This window comes from Leptidea sinapis, chromosome 21 (assembly GCF_905404315.1).
Source record: "Leptidea sinapis chromosome 21, ilLepSina1.1, whole genome shotgun sequence".
NCBI classification, from domain to species: Eukaryota; Metazoa; Arthropoda; class Insecta; order Lepidoptera; family Pieridae; genus Leptidea; species Leptidea sinapis.
Window position 1 is genome coordinate 4761857 of NC_066285.1, and position 18328 is coordinate 4780184.

Genomic DNA, 18328 nt, shown 5'->3' on the forward strand with positions numbered 1-18328 from the left:
TCGTGACATTATATTTGTGTACATTATACATAGGTACTGAATGAATTATTATAATATCTTTAAATCTTTTATTAATATTAATGATGGCATTGTGAAATTCGACATGTTAATTAGCGAAATTTTACAAGAAAGGGAAGAAGGTATTCTTAATCGGTCAATATTGATCATGTAGACAACTTCATAACATATTTTGCATGTCAATTGACGATAGGTGCGCATTAGATTATCAAAAGTATTATGTTAACATCATAAGTACAATGATTCTTGCAAATAAAAATAATTTCAATTTCAACAACATTAAATTAAGTTTTGAAAATTAATTGGGAATGCCCCTCGGTCTCAGGTCAGGGTTCAATATGTTATGGTAAAGGTTGACACCCGAGTCCGACCATAGGCTCACGCATAGTGTAACAATACTTACGAAACATAGAAAATCGTGCCTAAAGAAGCGAATCTATAGAAACTGTAACTGATTTTGATTGACAAGTCGTAAACAGTCAGCCACACTTGGTATTAGCTCCTCAGAATTTTGAGTATCGCACACATTGACAAAACAAAATTGACCGCGAGCTATCGGGCTGTCAGGTCATTTATACGCTGATATATTTAAAGTCTATCTGTTCACGCGTGAAAGTGTAATTTACTTACCCTTAGAAATTTTTGTTACGCTTCAAATATGATATATCTAATTACATATTATACCGACATATGTGTGATGATAGTAATGTATAAGCAAAGAATTAATGATATGTAAGGATTCTTTAAAATGGCCCAGTTTTGATTTGAATATTAAGATAATAAAAAGATACAAATTAAATTTATAACCAAAATTTATGGACGATTCGAGAATCGAACCCGCACCGCTCCCCAACACTACCAACTTAGCCAACCGTCTGCATTCGAATATCCGCATTCTAGAATAAAACTATAGAGTCGACGTGTCTGCAGATTGATTATTTCTTTTAAAAACTGATTGATATAATTTTTAAAAACATCGCCCGTCTGTCTGTCTGTTAACTGTACGAATGCTTTTATCGTATCTTGCCTGGAGCAACATTTTGGCTGTATTTCATCAAAATTGGTGCATGGAAAAAAACGTTACGTTCTTGTTTGCATGAAAAAATAAGCATTCATACAAATGCACCATAATTTACGTGAAAAAGTCGCGGGCAAAACTAGTATCTACAATCTACATAATTTATGTGTCATGCACAAAAAAATTAACATTTATTGAAACATAAAGAACTCCTTTCCCAACTTTACAACCTAAAAAGCAATGCAAAGATAATAAAAATATAAACCATTCTTTAAATTAAAATATACAACCTGTAGTAAGAATTCTTTACAAACTATTCAATCTGTGTATAAAGTTTGCTTTCATACGTGTAGTTCATTAATATTTGGATAGCTTCAGACGGGTCACCTGTACCTTTCCGGAAGTGACGTCATCTGGCAGCCCGCCAGCCATCTTAGATCCGCATCCATTCACAAAATGGAATCCCGGATATTAATATGGCAAGCACGTTATGATGCATTACGTCTTAGGCTCTCTGCACTGCGGTAATGACATAATTAAATTAAAGTTAAGTAAAGAGATAAAAGTAAAGTAAAGAGAATTAAAGTTGCAATCACTTTTAAGAAATAAATTAAAATTAACTTTTATTTCTTTTAATACCAGTATACAAATTTTACCTTTTTGCTCTTTTATTATAATTGATCATTTATCATTTTCCGAAGCAGATATTACTAACCATAATATAAAATCACTTTATCAAATATTGAATAATATAAATGAAAAGCTAAAATAAGATATATAGATAAAATAATATTATGATTGCGAATGTTTTTTTCCTAATCACGCCTTAACTATGCAAGGGGTACTGAAAAGGCCATAGGTATAATTCCCGCGCGTTGCCAAAGGGATAGGCCGTCATCTTAGTGATGTCATAGTGACGTTGAGTTCAGGCATTACCTGAATTGTTGAAAGTGATTTCATCCACCTCAAAAATTACCGTTTGCAGAGTAAAAAACGCCTGATGACGCAGACACTCATTGGCAATGGTTCCCGATGGAACGCGACATAATATCCGAATTCCATGCGACGATGCCACAAAAGTTGCCTAGTTACCGATAAAGAGCGAAAGGTAGTAAAAAGTTCATATTGTAATGCTTTTCTTACTATTCGACACACCTCACTGACGTCATCAGCAAACGTAGCGTATATTGTGTTTACGCGCATTTGTATGTTTTGTAGAGTAAACCGCTTAGCTTAGATTACTAGTGTATATTATTATGTTATTAGTATCTATATAACCTGAAGACTTACTAAATATTCCGTAATATACTAATTATTCTGTAAGGCACGTTCAAAATATGTGGCTGTATTCGTGTACTCTCCATAGACCACCGTTCAAATTATTTTAAACTGCGAATATATATGTATCTATTTTGAAAAGTGAAGTGTAAATTAGACAAATTAAGAATTTGTAGTCTTTTTAAAGCGTCCAAATTTTCATTAGGCACTTGTCCCATTGCCGGCGATAAAGCAACTAACTATTAACATTTTTTTATTTATTTCTTTGGAAACCCAATAATCGCATACTAATACATAAACTACTTATAAAAAATTAAAAATATATGTTAGTTAGTGTACAGTTAACTTACACGGTTACACATCATTTAGTACAACAGAATTACATGCATAATTTGGGATTTTCGCAATTCTGTTTAAAACTGCATCATATTACACAGAGCGTATCACTTACCGTGAACTTACCCACTTAAGGTAAACGTGATCTTTTAAAGAACACAATTTGGATAAGTGAAAAATAAATGGAATTTGCCAAATTAGTATCACCCTCTCTTTGTTAAAAGAAATCAGCCAAGGCCATACGTCAAAATAGGCTTTCTACTAAGACTAAAGCAGTTATAATCAAGACGTTATTAAGGCTGAAGTGCTTTGATGCTGTGATGCTTCTAAAAATAAAGTTTGCAGGCTCACGTACAGATGTGCTTCATGCTGTTACTCGCTATCATGCAGCCTCAATACTACAGCATCTGAAAATCACTGGCAGCAGCATACTGATCATAATTACTGCCAGATCAGAGACATCGATATATCGGCGCTGGCTTGAGATTTCTACTGGGCTGATAAGAAGATATATATACTTAACAAATCAATCCTAAATGGTAAAATTGATCGTCCTTATTAGTTTTTCATTGAATGTCTCATCGTTTAAAACTCGACACACGGACCTTTTGGCTGTACCTAAGCCCTACAACAACTACATGCAAACCTCTGTTCTGCGACGTCTGACTCTCACCCACAATGAAGCTTATTATAATTTAGATATGTTTTACTTGTCCAAAGAACAGCTATAAAAAGAAATAAGCAATATACATTTACTGCAATAATTATCCATACAGACACACACACACACACTACATACACCCTGAAATACACTACACACACCCTTACTTACACCCACATGTAACCTTATTTTGTTAAGTTTACATTCTAAGTAGTAATTGTAAACTTGTTACCTTATTCTGGCTTGTGAAATCATAAATATTACTTCTTTTGTTTAATACCTACATACTGTAATCACTAATCTGTTTTGACCTTATTTTTCTACTTTATACTATAATTATATTCTATATTATTTATTGTGACGCTGTAGATTTTGTGAAAATAAATAAATAAAGGCTTCATTATGTAACGTTGCGCAGAGTTTTGGGTTCTCTCTGCATTTTTCACCGCATATATACAGTGCTAAGAGAAGTTGTTCGTATTGGTATCATAGGAGCGTCGGGTCCGTTTCGTATCATGGCAGTTTACGCACTAAAGCCGTAGCTTCCATCATCCGATTTCTTAGCGTCAACCGTAGAAATAGTTCTACGACTGCTTCGGACCGTGTTTTCACGGATACGGATCGGACTCTGATCGGACGTAGTGCGAAAACTCCCATAACCAAATAACACGACCGTACATTACGTCAAAATGCGAAATTCCATCCCCATCATGTTGACGTTTGGCTTTCTACAACCGTGTGTTTTGCGAGAAACTTCTTGCCTCGCACATCTACTTTGTAGAATAAATTACCGGCTGCAGTGTCCCTTAGCCGATACCATACCTTACCACTTGAACCACTCATGCCTATTGTCCCATTTATATAAAAAAATACGGGTTGCACTCCGGCAGTGCCGGCAGAAGTGAAAACTTGAACAAAGAAATAAAAGTATAACTATTATAGTTTACGCCTTAGGGATAGTCCTCGCTACTGACAAAGCCAAAAAAACGAATAAATAATTAAACTGTAAAAATATTTCACCGCTGAGATTCAATCCCGCGGTGTTTCGAATTCGCTACTACAATAATTCAACCAGTAGTCCAATGACCGTATGTTCATCAAGCGTCAATAGTCAAACTAAAATTAGTTTTAAGTATAAATCTTTCATCCATAATTTCAACGACTGTCTTACGAATTTTTGATCAGGCCACGTGTCCTGACACGAATTTAACATTTTATACCCATCCCAAGAAAAGTACTCAACGCCCCTCGAGAAATTTTCACTTCAATTCAAGTAACAGGACAATAAAATGCATAAACAAAATTGTATTACTAACATACTTTTATCTACTTAATAATCTTTGGAGTTTATTTTCTGAAAAAAAAAAGATCTTTATTATAATATTATTATTTATTTAGGTTAGCTCAGTTGGTTAGAGCCGGAGGTCGTGGGTTCGAGTCCCGCATCGTTCATAAAATTTTGTTTTTCAACTTTTATCTGTGTATTAATCCTAGAAGTGAGAGTTATCACTTTAGAAAAAACCTAACAAATTGTTTAGGTTTACAAGAGCGACATCTCAAGTCAATTTCGTAATATGCAAATATTGGGGTTGAGCAGGTTATCAACTGTAAAGTAGATCCTGTAGATGAAGCCACAACCTGAGAGTTGAACAAAGCATACAAGATTTAATAACGACACGTCACGCGAACGGTTAGCTTAGTTGGTTAGAGCACCGGCACGGAACGCCGGAGGTCGTGGGTTCGAGTCCAGCATTGTTCATAAAATTTTGTTTTTCAAATTTTATTTGTGTAATATTATTATTGTAATAGTATCAACCAAAACTCCAAATGCAGTTAGTCGTTGAAAACAAATATTTTCAGCATAATGAATAGTGCTTCACACAATGGTTAAACAGCATTAAAAGCTCATATACGTGTAATTGTCGTTCAAAGCTTTAAGTATGAATATAAACAAATTAATTGGGCCACATATCAGAGTTACATCGCTATATTCATAACATTTGCATATTTGTGCGGGTGCCAAATACGAATAAACTGAATTATTGTTATCAATGTATTATGCTTTTATGTATTTGAATATTCGAGCCACGAACTGATTTCATAGCATCCGCTCATTACAGATAATCATTCCTGGTAGAAAGACGAGGATGTTCAGATAAAATTCCGGTATGGCAGAAAAAGCAACTCTTAAAAAAATATTTTATTTATTGAAAGTGAATTACATACAGATTAATTAGAGCGTAGGGCACAGCTTACATAGAATAAGTATTACAGTCTAAAAGAAATATTTAAAAGTAACGTTGGAATTAAATAAAAATAAAAAAAACAATTGTCTGTTTCTGCATTTATACTAATAAATGGAAAGCCGGTTGTTTTTTACGGTTATACAACGAAACTACTGAACTTATCGGAATAATACTTATACCATAAGATGCAGCGTGTTTCGGAGTAGGATTAAGTATATGATATGTTGGTGATCACTTAACCGGAACCTATATTTTTTTGACTTATATAATGCCTTGCCTTTATATTTATAATACAAATATTTTTGCCACTGACATTTCATTGCGTTTAACGGCCGTTCCCAATATACTATCAACAGACAGAAATAAATAACTACCTTATACTGTAAATAATCTGAAGCTGTCCCAATATACCCGATAAGTCATTCTTATCGCCAGTTCACTGTTGCAATTTCCATACAAACTTCTATCCCTGGTAAGCTACATATCGTCCCATTGACATACAGCGTGTACGGATAAGATGAGTTACTGTCGATTAGTTTATAGGGACAGAAAAGTCAACGATAGTTACGATTTTTTATCTCAAGTAGGAGATAGACTGAATATTGGGAATGGCCGTAAGACAATTCCTACAATGAGCGGGCGCGTGATACTTTGTTTATATATTTTTTTTATAGAATAGGAGGAAAAACGAGCGTACGGGTCACCTGGTGTAAAGTGATCACCGCCGCCCACATTCTCTTGCAACACCAGAGGAATCACAAGAGCGTTGCCGGCCTTTAAGGAAGGTGTACACGCTTTTTTTGAAGATACCCATGTCGTATAGTCTCGGAAACTTCGCACAAGGAAGCTCATTCCACAGCTTTGTAGTACGAGGGAGAAAGCTCCTTGAAAACCGCACTGTGGAGGACCGCCACACATCCAGGTGGTGGGGATGATATCCTAACTTGTGGCGTGTCGTGCGAAGGTGGAATTCGACGGCAGGAATCAGGTTAAACAGCTCTTTGGAACACTCCCCGTGATAAATGCGGTAGAAGACACACAATGAAGCGACGTCTCTACGCAACGCCAAGAGATCCAGCCGTTCACAGAGCACTGAGTCCCCGACAATTCGAGCTGCTCTACGTTGCACGCGGTCAAATGGATCGAGCAGATAGTGGGGTGTGCCATACCAGAGATGACAGCAATACTCCATGTGTGGCCGGACCTGCGCTTTGTAGAGCGCTAGAATGTGGGCCGGCTTGAAGTATTGCCGTGCTCTATTGATGACGCCCAGCTTCTTCGAAGCCAATTTGGCTTTGGCCTCCAGATGGCCACGGAATTGGCAATCGCTCGAGATTTCGAGACCCAGTATTCAGATACTAAGCGCGGCTTTAAGAGAAGTGTTCTCGAAGAGTGGTGATACGACAAATGGGTTTTTTTTTGTGGTAAACGCGCAAACTTGAGTCTTCTGGGGGTTAAATTGGACAAGGTTCAATTTACCCCATTCCACGACCTTCTCGAGAGAGAGAAGACTCAAGTTTCTCCCGGCCCTGGTCGACGATTTTCCGAGATAGACCTGCATGGCCCGTGTATACGGCATCAACAGTGCTGTCGTCTGCATAGCAATGCATGTTGGGGTGTCCAACATATCATTGATATGCAGAAGAAACAGCGTAGGAGATAGCACACAGCCTTGGGGCACTCCAGCATTCACGGGCTTCGGGTTCGAGCAATATCCGTCGACGACGACCTGTATGCTACGCCCAGTGAGGAAGCTGGAGATCCACTTCCACAAGCTCTCGGGAAGCACAAATGATGGAAGTTTTGACAGAAGCGCCTTGTGCCATACACGATCAAAGGCCTTCGCTATATCCAGGCTAACTGCCAGGCCTTCCCCCTTGCTTTCAATAGCCGCCGCCCATCTATGTGTTAGGTATACCAGTAGATCACCTGCCGACCGTCCATGGCGAAAGCCGTACTGTCGGTCGTTGATCAAATGGTGACCCTCTAGGTATACTAAAAGTCCAACGAAAACAGAGCTCGCCTAACAGTTTTCTGTCTGAACTGTACTTCAGGCTCAGAGCTCTATGCTCTGACACCGCGGGATGGTCGGCGGTGTTTTTCCGTTGTCGTCAAGAGTGGAGTTGGAGGTGAAAAGGGCGCACAGGAGCTCGGCTTTCTCTTTTGCCGTATGAGCCAGGATGTCATTCCTCATGTGCAACGGTGGCATGGACGGCTGGTTGAAATTACCAAGAGCAGCTTTCAACAACGACCATAACTTGCGTGTTCCGGTCGGGTAACTGGAAAGCTGCTCGCCGATTTTGACGACGTGCTTAGACTTCGCACGGGCTATTTGCCGCTTAAAAAATCACGAGGCACGGTTATATTTCCTCTTAAGAACTTTGCAGTTCGGATCCTTTGTGCCCAGCGCCGCAACCCAAGTTCGATACGCCTGTTTTTTGCAGTCAGATGCTGCTTTAACTGACGCATCGAACCAGGACTGTGATCTGCCACCGATCGGTACTACAGAGCTTGGTATAAAAATATCCATGCCCTGCAGTATCACACCGGCTACTGCAACGGCGCAGGCACTAGGATCATCCGAAGGGGAAACAAACCCAAGGGTAGGATGCAAAAAAGGAACGCATCCTATCCCAATCTGCTGTCGCTGGTGGTCTGCGACGTTGGCGTCGGATAGGCACTACACTCCTGACCAGGCAATGATCGGACGTTCCGAGAGGGGCGTGGTAACCATCGGGATGTGTAGTCAGCAGAAGATCTAATAAGGACGGCATGTGGCTATCCACATCCGGGAGCCGCGTTGGCGACTGAACCAATTGGGACAAACCATACGTCAATGCAAAATTATGCACAGATCGCCCTGCGTAGTCTGTGGTACGTGATCCAAGCCATTCGGCATTGTGCCCGTTGAAATCACCCAAGACTACGATTTCAGCGGAGGGATCTGTGCATGCACGTCGTCAATTGCCGCTTGAACGCAGCCCATGAGATGATCGGTTTCTGCGTTACCCCTATGGGACCTGTAGACACACGCATAGATAGGGACGCGGTCCTCTAAATCTACGCGGAGCCAGAGAGTAGACAGGTCCCTACCCTCAAAATTGCCGAGACGGCGACAGCAGATATCCTCCATAACGTACACACATTACCCGGCATGAGGCAAAAAATTGTGCTCAATTTCGTACCCGGGGTACGTTAAATATGACGTATCGGTAGGTTGAGATATCTGCGTCTCCGTAAGGAAACACAAGGCCGGCTACGCAACCTCAAGGTGGTAGACGGCGTTTAAATTGGAGTGAATTCCCCTGATATTGCAAAAGTCCACGTTGAGCGTGGAGCGGGGTGCCGTGGTGTTGGCAGCCCGAGCGAGAGTTTTTGGGGGAGGGATTCTCTGGCTCTGGTAGAGCCGGTACCCTCCTGGGACCAATATCCATATCTTTTTATGGACCGCTCTCATATTTTGTTGGGGGGGGGAAGGGATGGCCTCCGGTCCTCGACACTAACCTATGCGAAACATAGCGGCACTAGGCCGCTACTCCACGCCGGTATTCTGTGCGAGTGTGGTAATTAACCTGGACGAGTCTGGCCCGTTTATATATAACAACATTTGCCGGGTCAACACTTATAGAAAGAATAAAGTAAGGCTTTATTGAACAGAGCCACACACGTGTTATATTACACCTTACACGAAGTGGAAATGGGTGGGACATGTGGCACTTCTGTAAGACCAAAGATGGAGTAATAAGGTGACTGCATTGAATGGATCTCAGTAAAAAAAACTGAAAAAAAACGTGCGTGTACTTATGTTATGCACGCAAGATGTTATACTTCTTTAGCGTAACAAAGCAAAAATCATTAAAATTATTTATTCCTCGTGCTATTCTACGTTTGTAGAAAGAGCAATATTTAAATAATCTTACAAAGATGGCTTTGACCATTAATTATTAAATAACGAATACGGCTGTATGGGCTTTAACCCTTGCCTGTCCTAATAATGGAAGGAGAAACCAAAAAAACTAACGAATGTCGCAAAAGTCAGAAAATTTTAGGAACCAACTTCACAGATGCGTGCGCATCATAAAATTTCACTCTCGTAAATTTTTCATGACGAATATAGACGAACGGCCACACAAATGAACTAGATATAAAGTTATACCAGTGAATAAACCAAGAATATGCAAAATGTGTACAAATTGACATTTTGCTTATGCTTGCTTTATTCGGATGTATAACGTTTTCCGCGTTCATTTTCAAGGCTGCTGTACAATCGGAAAACTTCAGAATTATGATTGTATCGACAATGTTACTTCGCACTATGGCAGTCTATATTACAATACGGTCTTATTCCTGGGGAGGTACCTCAAAGGGCACCATGTTACTAGTTGAAAGAGCTCAACATATGATTCTAAAAGTTATGACACGTAAAAAATATACATATCCAACAAGCTTGCTATACTCGGAATTGGGAGTTACGGTACGTAAATTATTTATTAAATGTGAGATCCTAGCACAATACAGAGTTAAACCTTACTTCACTACGAGACGTAGAACAGATGCAGTCTATAAAATACCTAAATTTAGGACATCCTTTGCTCAAAGATATCATGGTTATCTTGGTTACCTTTACAAAAAACTAAATAAAATTTTAAAAATTAAAAATCTTAATCATAGATCATGCAAAACCACAATTGATAAATATCTGAAGTCATTGGACTACAGTGAGACCGAAAATTTACTATAAAATCTTATCTGACCAGTAGGCACAAAGGCATTTCTTCCCCTCGGGTATATAAATACAGTACACACATCACCCTTCATCCCAGCGGAAACTCCATAGGGAGTGCCGCTTGCGCCTCTCTCTCCCCATGAGAAGGTCGCCTTCAATGTAGGCTTAGAGGGCACCTGCCCAAAGCCAACTGCAGGTGGTGTTTAGTGGGTAGGCACCTAGGTTTCACGTGAGTCCCACATAACCAACGCAGACTTAGGCTGCGTTGGTATGCATGAGCATTCACCACCTCCCTCCCGTCGTTATCCCGGAGGGTAGCCCATTCCCTTGCTTGGGCGCAAAAAAAAAAAAATCACCCTTCACACATACACACACCCCTACACATTCACCATACACACATAACAGTCATAACGTAAATATAATATAACACTTGATCGATTTTGAACACAATCAAATACCTAGTTTGTATAAGTTTGCTAATGTCAAGTACACGCACCTAAGTATCGCTGATCTAAGGACGATGAATACTATCTTTTCGTGATACAGTTTTTACTAGTAAGAAACGATAGGGTTAATCAGTTTAATGACAGCCACTAAGTTACCTACAATAATGAAAGTTAACTTTGAGTAATAATTAGTTATATTCTATTTAGTTAATTGTATAGATTAAGAAGCTGTATAATGGTTGTTTTCATATTTTAATAATAAAGATTTTGCATTTAAAAAAAAATATGTTGTCAGCGATATAGTCAACTTTTGCAAGTTTATTTGTAAGGCCGTAAAAGTTTATATGAGCAGTCCGTTAATTTTAAAGATACAGGTAATCGTCGGTGACGATGGGTAGAATTTTGCTAGTATTAAAAATTACAAATTCTGATACACTTTGTTGAAGCAATTATAGAGTTTCTTATATTAAAAATAATTCAACACGCCTAAAGCTCTTAATAGTGATTTTCATTATTATAACACTAAAAATAAGGGATTGCTTGTAACTAATCCTAGCAGCTTCATAAGATATATAATAATAGCTTTAAATGTATACACTTTTATAATAAAGTCCCGGCCACTGTTCAGGTATATATTATTATATAAATAAATTAAATGTTTTATTAATAAATGTAACTAATCTATATCTATATATACTAATAATGACTATACAATATTGTATATTTTATTAAAAAGAGCGCAAAAAAAATAATGCTGGGAGAGTTTCTTGCGCCGCTTCTTTTCTCACATAGCGCCATTTGTTTCCGAAGCGGTAGTAATATTAGAACTGACATCAAAAAGAATTCTGAAGAAATCAATTTTGAGGAAATAAATGCCTTTTATGCCTCTTAAAGAAGTTTTATGCAAGAAAATGTTAGAATATCTATATATCTTATAGTAGCTGCAAAAGTTTATTAGTGATAATAAATATAGCTCTTTTAATCGACAATACCCTTCCCACATTAACGTCATTTGTACATAAGCAATGTTTTATAGACTAATTAACTATGACAATATAATCTTTTATAGCGCCATGAAATACAAGAAAAGAGCAATAAACAAGCCTGGAACCTTGAATTGCTTATCCCGTTTATAACAGAACTATCCTTGACATAATTGCGGGAATATTGGATCAAATTATTTACGCTGTTGCTCTCACAAATTAATGTCAGACGGTTATTTGGGAGAGATGAAAAATGTTTGACATTCTTAAATTCTGGATAAAAATATAATTCGAAACGAGAATATTTCTTGGCTTCTATGTTTAAGTAGAAAAAACAAAAAGGAAAACACATAATTGTTTAGATTTTTTTATGACAGTGAGCAGGACGTTCAGCTGATGGTAATTGATACGCCTAGCCCATTACAATTTTCAGTGCAGTGCCGCTCAGGATTCTTGAGAAAAGCAAAAAATTCTGAGTGGTACTATAATTGCGCTCGCCACCTTGAGACATAAGTTGTTAAGTCTTATTTGCCCAGTAATTTCACTAGCTACGGTGCTTCAGACCGAAACACAATCAATGCTTACACATTACTTCTTCACGGCAGATATAGGTGCCATTGTGGTACCCATTATCTAGCCGGCATTCTGTGCAAAGGAGCCTCCCACTGGTAAATTATATTACATACATATTTCTCATAGGCTTACATAGTATTCTAGTCTTTCTTTATCGTATGAAACTTTTATATTTCTTGAAATAACATCTGAAGAGAATTTATTGTTTTCAAGATATACTCGTATAACATCAACTCAACATGATAAATCAACTAATTAGAAGTATCAAGGCCGACACAAATACATTTTCATATTAAAATACGTTGCATTTAGTTTATATGTCGCGACGAACTAGAGAAAGTTGCAAAACACGTAACCTCCTACGCTGTTACTAAATATAATACACATACGACAACGTTTATAGTAGAGAATTAATATTTAGAACTCATTTTATATATTATACCAGTGGGAGACTCCTTTGCATAGGATGCCGGCTAGATTATGGGTACCACAACGGTGCCTATTTCTGCCCTGAAGCAGTAATGTGCAAGCATTACTGTGTTTCGGTCGAAGGGCGCCGTAGCTTGTGAAATTAGCTACTGAGAAAATGAGACATAAAATCTTATGTCTCAAGGTGACGAGCGCAGTTGTAGTGCCGCTTAGCTTAGTGTGATATAATGCGAACTTGGCTTTTGCATTGGGCTGTCATAGCTTAGTATAACTTCACTCACAAATGACTATAAAAACGGAAACAAAGATTATGCTAAGCTCACAATCAGCCAAGTTTTACCTGAGTTAAGTCTAAGTAAGCTCTATGCCCTCAGCCTAAGTCAAATAGAATCAAAATCAATCAATCATCAAACATATTTCGCACTTAAGAGTCATACATTCAAAATAAAATGACAACGCATAAGCATGGCTAAACCACGTCAAAAAGCGACGAGACGAGCAAAAAGTTCAGCTTATGGTAAGTGATACGCGTTACAATGCAGTGCGAAGGTCTGTGGGGCATCGTAACTTTAGACATAAGATGTTATGTCAAACAAAATTCCATTTATGTATTTTTTTTATTTGGCCGTTGTTTTGCATTGCAGACTGTTTTTTTTTTCTATTGGAAGGGGCAAACGGGCATGTGGCTCACTTAAAGAAAAAAAACAGGTTCCGTAGACATCGACATCAGCAATAGCAGATGTCAAGAGATGTCCTGTCAGTCTGAGATGTAAGTATGATACTTGAAGGTTGTGTCGGCTGATGATTCCACAAAATGGCTTTTTTTTATGGAATAGGAGGACAAACGAGCGTACGGGTCACCTGGTGTTAAGTGATCACCGCCGCCCACATTCTCTTGCAACACCAGAGGAATCACAAGAGCGTTGCCAGCCTTTAAGGAAGGTGTACGCGCTTTTTTTGAAGGTACCCATGTCGTATTGTCCCGGAAACACCGCACAAGGAAGCTCATTCCATAGCTTTGTAGTACGAGGGAGAAAGCTCCTTGAAAACCGCACTGTAGAGGACCGCCACACATCCAGATGGTGGGGATGAAATCCTAACTTGTGGCGTGTCGTGCGAAGGTGGAATTCGGCGGCAGGAATCAGGTTAAACAGCTCTTCGGAACACTCCCCGTGATAGATGCGGTAGAAGACACACAATGAAGCGAATTTTTTATGAAAATAAGGGACGAGACGAGCAGGATATTCAGATAAGACAGCTCAATACAAACAGGTTATTTGATACACAATATGATATTCATGGGACGAACATATCAATTAGTATTAGAAAATTAGCCTATTTCTTTTTATGATATTAAGGGACGAGACGAGCAGGACTTTCAGGTAATGGTAATAGATACGACTTGCCCATAATGATGCAGTGCCGCTCAGGATTCTTGAAAACTCAAAAATTCTGAGCGGCACTACAATTGCCCTCGTCACCTTGAGACATAATATGATAAGTCTCATTTGTCCAGTAATTTCACTAACTACGGTGCCCTTCAGACCGGTACACAATAATGTTTACACATTAAAGCTTCACGGTAGAAATAGGCGCTGTTGTGGTACCCATAAACTAGCCGGTATCCTGTGCAAAAGAGCCTTCCACTGGTGAGCTTAAGGCTGATAATTCATCTGTTAAGAGTCAAATTGTTTTAATGATAAAAATGTTTGGACCGGCTCATGATGATCTATTCTATCTTATTACATACGACTGGGTTAATGTACCATTTTGTTTGGAAGACATCGCCTATAGGAATAAGACTGGCATATCTGTGCATTTTGTAATAATAATAATTTTTTTTTGATTAAGGCGCATACACATACATACATATTTAAATAAAACACTTTTAAAGGATTTAATAATAATCCTAAACTAAAAAGGGGACTGTCCCCTTGAGCACGAGATCTGGAAAGGTTTTGAAACGTCGGGTTAACTAAAATAAAAATGTAACTTTTACGCAAAAATCTAATGTAAAAACAGTTACAATTACACGCGTTTTTAATCCTTTAAAAGTGTTTTATTTCAATTATATTTACGGTTCGTAGAAAACGGGACTCTAAAATTTTCGCAATTTATCCATTGGCATCTGTCCGTCTCTCCACGGATTTGCTTCGGAAGTAATTAATGCTAGAAAATTGACAAATATATGGAGTATCGGGCAGTTAGAAGTGTCTCTGACGCAATAGATAGAACTATTGACTCTCAACATGGTGCCCCGGGTTCGATTCTCTCGGCATTGTTTGAATTCGACATATAATTAATATTTAATAATAACACATAAATACGATAAATATATTTTTACGACCTATAATAGCCCAGTGGTTAGTGACCCTGCCTACTGGACTAGAGGTCCCGGGTTCGAATCCCGGTAGGTGCAAACATTTATATGATGAACATGGATGTTTGTTTCCGAGTCATGGATGTTTATATGTATTTATGTATGTTTAAGTAAGTATATCGTTGTCTTGTACCCATAACTCAGACTATGCCTAGTTTGGGGCAAGATAATTTGTGTTAAAAGTGTGTCAATATATCATTATTTATTATTTTATTGTGCCAAGCAACTACGGAATCCTACTAGGTATACTTCATGAGGATCGACAGCACTTTCTTGGTTTATAATAGTACATTGTTTATGAAACGGAAAATGTTACCGATGTGACCGTAGATTTTATTTATTTATATTTTTTTGCTAGGAAAAAAAAATTGGTATGATATGATTTTTTTTTTAATATTGCTTTTGTGATTTAATAATAAAGCATATGAATATTATTTAATGTTTTAATGTTTATAACTTAGATTATTTATATGTCTCGATAGAGCTTCTTGCTGCTAGACAACCGATGAAAACAGGCCAGGAGTATTAGTTAAGTGTGCGTGACAAGGTACACTCGCGATTTGTATGACACTTTGTGCTTGTGTGCATGAATTGCTCAAAATAGAGGTAAGTTCTTAGCTCATTTTTTTTTTCCTTTTCACAGCAGCAATTAACTACGGTTTATAATTAGAATTTTACGAGAGTAACTATCTACTCTCATAAAAATCACAATCCACAATCTGCCCGCAAAGAATAGTGCGATACTTTGGTCACATTGCTCGCAGTAATGCCTATAATTTGGAGCGTCTTATGGTGACAGGGAAGGTAGAAGAAAAGAGACCGAGAGGCCGGAGTCCCATACGGCGGTCTGACCAAATTTCCAAAGAGCTGGAGGTGCCAATGAATGTTGCAATACATCAGGAACGCAACTAATGGCGATAGCTAGTGGACAAGATCAGAAGGAGTCACGATCCTCAGCAGTGAGGGAAACGACTGAGAAGAAGACGATGAATGTAGTACACAAGTAAAGCTATTTGTACTCCCTATACACGGATGTTTTAAGGTTCGTTCAAGTTTTCAATGCATACTCAGGAGCCATAATAAGTTGTAGTTAATAGTTAGTGAAGTTCTCAACAACTTTGGCATGAGTTAAAGTGTTGTCTTGAGACGTTCAACTTTGCGACACGGTGCATGATTTTAATATTATTAATTTCTTTATAATAAACGATAAAAGTTTTTGATTAAAACCGTTTTAAAATTTTTGCATTTTTTTTTAATTATTGCCTAAATTAAATTCCTGGTATTAAATTGGTCCCGTACATTTTATAAGTTTAAATTGATGAATTTAATTTTTTTTATATTATAAGTAAATGATGTGAACTTTACTACGGCAGAATATTTTATAGGAATGGCAAATTTTATAATACATAATTTGAAAAAAAAAAAAAGTAAACTTTTTATTACTCGAGCCGTTTGATCTCTTTGCGAAAAGGTGGTAGCGTTTTAAATAACATCAAAAAGTAGGTATTCTAAGGGAATCTGTTTTCAGAAAATCTATGACTCTTTATAAAACAAATAGTTACGAAAATCTTTTTTTTATTACAGGAGACACTGCCTCTGGATAGTAAAAAAACAAAGTATGAAAATACTAGTAGGTATCAAATCCGGTACGTAAAATCGCAATTTGCAATTAAGAATTCCAATTCCCATCGTCTCGGCATTCTTTCAAATACTACTTATTCTATAAACATATTTCTTAAATTAAACTAATGAAAAAGTATGATATTAATATTATGTTAAAAAAATTGCGAACATTGTGGGGATAAACACTTTTGCCATGCGCATGACCTTCTGCTGAAAAGCAAGCATTCGTGACAATTTACAATTGCTCTCTGAGTGCAACAGGTTTTTGTATTACTTATATACTAAACAGAAAATTTATATTATTGTATTAACATAGGCAAAAATAATTTTAGGTACTAACAGTTTAATTTCAACTCAAACAAAGTCGGAGACACGTACTTACTATGCATCAACCAGTTTAAATTTTAATTTAACGTCTACTGACAAATATTTTAAACATGACATTATAATTTTCAATCTATTATTATATGTTAAATAAGTAATTTACAATATCCAAAGTTAAATTTCTATTAAAATTGATGTGAATCACATTATTCTTATAATCATACAAATAAAAAAAATGTAATCGATACCCACGTAACAAAAAAACTGAAACTAATTATGTAACACAAAAACTTCAAATTATTACACAACTGGCATATAACGCCTTGTAAAAATAGACATCCGCTGTTTGGCGAATGCCATTTTTTTTTTCAGTTTTCGCGGACGCACGCGGTCGACTGAAGTTTTGTTATGTTATTATAATAGTGGTAATGACATTGAGTGAGGTGAGAAGGTACAGGTGTGCTACAAACCTTGCTGTAGTGTGCCGACGATACGCAAGCGTACCACACGCTCCAGGTCTCCAGAACTACACTAGAATGTTTCCGAGATGCCGACAGCGCTGCCGTTCCGAGTTATTTTTAACCGCTTATAATTTTATTGTTTGGGCGAAAATATAGCGAAAGCGACAAGTGTGCGCTTCGGGCGCGACTGTTTAAATGCTTGGAGATATTGAGGATCTTTAAGATATGATAACTCCTATTAAATATATTTATGTCGTGTCCCATTTGTTCTCTGACGCTTCGAATTACTCTAAAATCTACGAAGAATCTTAAAAGTGTCTCCGATTTTGTACGATGATTAAATTTTGAAATAATTACACATTTTACCGAAACGTTAGCAGATCGAATTATATTATTTCTTCATAAAAGAGTGTCATATTTAATAACAGTCTTGGTGTCTTTTTTGTCGCAGGCGCAGACGTAAACAATATTCAAAGTAAGATTCAAATTCAAATATTTTTATTCAAAATATAACGATAATTGTATAATATAGACAGATAGATAATATCAATTATTGAAAGTCAAAAACTACCACCCTCAAAAAGTATGCCTCAGACCTGAGAAGAACGGGCGCAACAAACTCGGCGGGCTTCTTTTTTTTTTTTCAAAAAAAATATAGTTAAAAAGTAATATCGTACAATTAAACTTATTATTTAATAGCCTGAGGGCGGTCGCTCCATTCCCCATCTATGGTATCATTAAGAAAGTCATTTATATTTTAAAATTTACCACACAAACGTGTTTAACAAGTCCTTTGAATTTCTTAATACATTTGTTTTGAACATTT

The 18328-nt window shown here is 37.3% G+C and overlaps 1 protein-coding gene across 1 annotated transcript in view; it reads right to left on the reverse strand.

Moving 5' to 3' along the window:
- The window catches only part of LOC126970404 (probable serine/threonine-protein kinase kinX), a 61438-nt gene extending 43752 nt beyond the window's left edge, over window positions 1–17686 (reverse strand). The window contains exon 1 of the mRNA XM_050816236.1: window positions 17512–17686. The gene's annotated coding sequence lies outside the window, so the exon portion shown is untranslated. The remainder of the gene's footprint in view (window positions 1–17511) is intronic.
- Window positions 17687–18328: the final 642 nt, after the last annotated feature.